Genomic DNA, 6,000 nt, shown 5'->3' with positions numbered 1-6,000 from the left:
AGCTTGATCAACAGCCTCGCCGCTGCAAGTAAAGAAGCCAATTAACATCCTCTGTCAGCTTCCAGCTAACTGGAACCATCACTGAAGGGTGTACAAATTTCAGGCAGTAATCTAATTTCACATGAACACACATCAGGCCCCTTAGAACAGCAAAAAATCCAATATGAAGAAATATGATGACTTGCACTTGCTGCTCGGTATTGGGTTCAGGCCATCAGGTTCACTCTCATAGATGAACTGCAGGTTGCACAACAGCCCAGGGGAGGGTGAACATTTTCAACCAAAGAGTAGAGTTAGAGGAACAGCCCACCATTTGGGAATACATCATCAGTCTGATTATAAGATCAGCCTCAAATTCCTTTTCCGGTCATGAAACTAGATAGCCTAGCGTAACTTTTTAAATGGAAAAGGCCAGGGGAGAGCCATTAAAATAGAAAGGCTATTTCCAGCACCTCTTTAAGTTCTCTTTCACAACTTTTTTATATATATATTTAAATTCTGACTGAAATAATATTAACAGAAAATAGGGAGTCAATTGTACACATGAGACAATCTTTAATGTGGTCTTGTATTAACTGTGTGACATGCACAAAGGTGATAAGTATGCCATTCATTTGTCTTTGTGCTCTATGTGTTTGATCCATTTATTTAGTTGGCATTTAGGTATCCATGAGAGTCAACATTACATAGAGAGACCCAGCTCTTTCAGTTTCTAAATGTGCCATAGTATATAGAGGGAAAGCCAGGAGTCAGTTAGCTTAGTGTATTGTAGTATAAAGACTGAAAGCAGGTGAAAATTGCTTGCTTGGATCGCTCCAAGGTTTATTTTAGAATAGAAGAATAGAATAGAATAAACCTTTATTATCCCATGGATGAGAACATACATTTGGCAAGAATAGAGTTGTCAGTCATGCTAGTGAGTCTGTGAAGTTATACTTAGGCACACTGGTGTTTTAAGCTAAATGTTAATGTAAAGATTAATAAAGATTTCCAATGATGGTTGAATTGTTGCTTACAGAGGTTCCTAACTAAATGATGTGACCTGTTAGTATCTGCTCAGCGGCCATAATCAGAGTTAGTCGCAATCTCTAGTTTCTGAAGACAGCGAGAGGAGAAAATGTCACTCCATAATATATAACGATTTATTATTCAACCATCATTAAAAACAATCACTATAACCTACAAGGGATACACATAAACGTTAATTAGAAGTGTATTGTCCATTTCATGCCATAAACTGTTGCTATCTTTTGAACCTTCAGTGACAGGCTGTATTGAACCCACAGCTGAACTATGAACATTATATTGCTGTAATAAAATGCCTTTCCAATGCTATGCTAGGTTGCTTTAATACAGTCTTTAGGAAAATCAGTTTTTGAATTTCTTTCACAGGAAATGAAAATATGAGTAGCTAGGATAGCAACGACCTCAATGTCACAAGCATTTCATTTCACTTTATATACAGTAGGTTATGATTTATTTTACAACCTCTGTAGTGCACTCACATTTTAATTGCTTTTTTTTTTCTTTTTTTGTATTAGTTGCATTAAACAACCCACATTTTACCCACTGTTCAGTGGGTAAAATGTGGGTTAGATTAGCTCATTGTAGTCCATCTTTGGGGTGTTGTAGTCTCACCACAGCAGTTAAGTCAAATGTGTTCCCCAACTGGTTAGTGAGTGTTTTATGGCTATCTCTGAGTGAAAAGAATCACAAGGAGGGTAATGCAAAAAAAAAAATCTCCTTGTGATTACTTGTTTTCTTTAGCAGATTGTTGTCCGTGGTTTGTATGTCTTCAAACACTCACAGTCACCTTACTGAAACTTGCAACCTGGAAATGGACAACATTCTCCTTCAAAGTAAAAGCTGTGCTTTCCTGCTGAAACCAACATGCTTCCAAAGGTACAACTTTCACGCTGTTTTGTAGGCAAACCCTCTTCATCTCCTTTGGCAGGTAGTGAGTGTGTTCTTGAGTCCTTGCAAATTATGGGCGACAACTGCAATCTGTGACCACAGCAACTGCAAAGAGGTTTTCTGTCTAGCAACATTTGGCTCTTTTTGATCAATTTCACCTAGTGACTGCAAGCAATCTTTAGCAAGCACTTACCAACCGGTTTGGGAATACACATATTCCCCCAGCAACTAATGGTTTCCAGCAGATTGCTGACCAGTCTCTGGGCTTGCATGACTCGGGGTTTAGCAGTCGATTTCATAGTGACTGAAAGCAGCCACTCGCAAATGGTAGGGATAGCAGTCACTTCCCCCTACCATCAGTTTTTAGGCCTGAGGAAGGTTCCATAAGTGAAGCAGGGAGGTCCCATTTCTAAAGATCCCAACAAAGCGTTGTGAGTGTGAATGGTATATGGCCTGTATTTGTATAGCGCTTTACTAGTCCCTAAGGACCCCAAAGCGCTTTACACATCCAGTCATCCACCCATTCACACACACATTCAGGTGATGGCAAGCTACATTGTAGCCACAGCCACCCTGGGGCGCACTGACAGAGGCGAGGCTGCCGAACACTGGCGCCACCGGGCCCTCTGACCACCTCCAGTAGGCAACGGGTGAAGTGTCTTGCCCAAGGACACAACGACCGAGACTGTCCAAGCCGGGGCTCGAACTGGCAACCGTCCGATTACAAGGCGAACTCCCAACTCTTGAGCCACGATCGCCCCTGTGAGGTGGTTCTGATTGTGAAGCCTCAAGTAATTGCACACTCATACGATAATAACCTGTCAGCAGCAAGGTAGACCTGTGGTAAAGTGTGCCCTGTGTACTGCACTACTGTTAAGCATCATCTAAGAAAACAGACATGAAGTTATATTCAGTAAGATTTGCTAAAACCAACTAAGACCATGAACTCATAAGGAAAATATTTAAGGCAGAATCCGCTTCCACGTTAGCTTAGCTTTTGAGACTCAATTTTTAAAAAGCCAAACTTTTATATAAAGGCCACCTAACATGCTAATGTTTAAATACAGACATAATCGCACTTGCTGAGTAATAACGAACCCAAAGTGTGGTTGCTATAGTTGAAGATATTTAAGCGAAAAGCTCATAGATTAAAAACCAGATGTTCACTTGTTTAAACCAGCAAATACATTGAACTATATTAATGTTAGAGTCACTGAACTATCACCCAAACCTGCGTCTTTTAAAGGTCGTCTCCTTTGAAAAAACACATCCTTGTATCCATTATTAACTGCTATTTACTGCAGAAGAGTTTAGAGGATATACTACAATAGCAGTATTTTACCGCATAGCTTTACAATTGCATTTACTGGAAGTAAATGTCATTTCTGTCTCCTCTGACTCTTAAGGCCATACTGGCTGTCTGTCACCCTGACATAATATCACTTTCTCATCTCCACTTCTCTCCCTAATTCTCCAAAGACACCTGATCCTTTTCACCTTAACACAATTTTCACCTCACCCGTGTCCTGAAAGAACAAATTGCACCGAGCATGGAGATGCAGTATCGTGTGACATCACTCTGCAAGGCTCACGTTAATGCACAAGCAAGCGGGAGAGAGGAGAGACGCTGTGACATTCACACTTCCTCCCCGGCGCACTCATTTCCCGGTTAATCTTGATGGACATGTCGCTCGTGCTACTTTGTCTAGACTGTCTCTGGATTTGTCACTTTTTGCCACCATGCCATTTTCATTCTTTCGTGCCTCTCAGTGCCCGCTATTCTTCACATTTATTCTTTTTTTTTTTCTACCTTGCAACCATCATCTTTTCTCCTTCCACCACCTGTACCCGCCTACTGAAAACACTGACAGCAGAGACAGTGGCTGGACGGGGCCAATTTCCTGAGTGCTGCTCACCAACGGCACTCATTTAATTACTGCAGACACAGAGAAGGGAAGTAGGCCCTGTCAGAGCTTTATCCTGGATCAGCATGGTCCTTCACAACTCCTGCTGTCCTGGGGGAAGGTGGTGTGTATGCGTGTGTGTGTTTGTGTGTGAGTGTGTGTGGGGTGTGTGGGAGGTTACCTGTCATATTCTATAGTCTCTATATGTACCTCAGTTGACAACGAGAGATTAGCTTTCTTTGTTGCAGTCCTGAGAGGCCTGGCTGCCATATGTTCAGAATATTTCATAAAAGCCTTTTGAGTTCTCTCTCTCTCTCTCTCTCTCTCTCTCTCTCTCTCTCTCTCTCTCTCTCTCTCTCTCTCACACACACACACACACACACACACACACACACACACACACACACACACACACACACAGAGGACACTACACTGACTAAACCTGTACTTACTCTAACCTTTAACAAGTCTTAATATTTTATACTATAGGGACTTTTTTTCCTCCAAAAGAGGAAGTAATTTCAGGCACGTGAAACTGTAACGAGGGCAATACAATTACATAACACCCAAATGCACAGCTGAACCTGCTTTGTGAGTATTTACTGAAAATATAAATAGCGTACACACAGGAAGTGAAATTTCTCTCAGTGGGTACACTGACGTCATGGAGGTCTTGAGTTTCGAGTAGTTTGCTTTCCACATCTGATTTCTACGTGCCTTATATGTTCATGTTATATGCTTTACAAATACTATCAAAAAGTAATCACCAAGTTCCACTGGGTTCCTTCACTCCATATATATATATATATATATATATATATATATATATATATATATATATATATTCAAGAAGTTTATTGTCATATACAGCACAAAACACAAATGGTTACACTGAGCAATGAAATTCTTACTTTGTGAGTTCCCTTCACACAACTAAATAAACAAACAAATAAATAAATAAAGAATAAACGTAACTCTGACCATACAAAATAATAGATAAAGTAAAGCGAGTGCTATGTACACAAGGGTAGGGTGTAGTTAAAATGTGCAAGTAGTTATGAAACACTGTCACACTGTAAGATATTCAGAATGTGCAAATGTTAAATTGCTTGTATTGTATGAAGTTGTATTATATTGTATATAAATATTCAAAATTTTAACTTACAGGTTGAAATGGAAATGGGTTTTGGTCTTTTCTGTTGATATTTAGAAAACTACTAAATATTGCCAAGCTTGTATTTTACGATTTTAAATATGCCAAAATTGTGCCGTAAAAAGTAAGGAGCTGCATGCCAGAGCCTGATAAGCAGCCATGTCTTGCTAAGAAAACAGAGCTCCTAGCTTGGACAATTCACAAGACAACTGTGTCACATGTTCCATCAGCAGCATATGAGGGGATAAAAATATTTTGTCAGGCACCCACTGTAATTAGTACACACTTTTAATATCATTTAAGTATAGTTCAATACACATGTCAGTATAATTTTCTGTAACCTGATCAAACATTTTTAGGGGCACAGTTTGATTTTAGCTCAAAAATGGTTGACACTTCCTTTCAAACCCGTCTTTTTTTAATATAAATAAAAGTCGTGTATATCTGGTATGTTTCCTATAGCTGTTATAAAGCACTAATACATTTAAGTGTTACAGACACTGAACTGCTGGGTTAGACTGCAACAAGAAAGCGACCAAGTGTAAGCAACTGTGCCAAGGGGATTGCACAGGGACAAGGTTTTAAAGCTTTTGTTCGGCATTTTCAATCAACTTTTTAGTCTCAGGGGCCACATTGTAATAACGCTGCTTCCCGTTATTGTGCCCGTACGTGATCATGTCATTCCTTCTGTGTGACTTAATTTGTCCTCCCACAGGAATCTTTTCGGTGATTGTTCCTGCATGTTTCAGACCCAGCTTCTCATACTCCTCTCATGTTTATATTGAACCCACACTGAGGATGAGAGCAGGATCTGTGGCCATCGCCATGGCAACAGCGACCGCATGTTGTCCCTTTAAAAACATTAAAATAAAAACACACACACACACACACACAATTTCTGTCCAGTTTTTAAAACATTATAATTACAGCAGCACATAAATTTCAAGCCTCTTGATGTTCGGCTGTGGTGTTTTTTTGTGAGACACCACAGCTGAACTCTTTTTTGTGAACTATTTAACCAGTCAAGTC

Source organism: Astatotilapia calliptera, chromosome 17, assembly GCF_900246225.1.
Source record: "Astatotilapia calliptera chromosome 17, fAstCal1.2, whole genome shotgun sequence".
In the NCBI taxonomy this organism is placed as follows: domain Eukaryota; kingdom Metazoa; phylum Chordata; class Actinopteri; order Cichliformes; family Cichlidae; genus Astatotilapia; species Astatotilapia calliptera.
The sequence above is the reverse complement of the archived record's forward strand: the minus strand, read 5'-3'. Positions refer to the sequence as shown.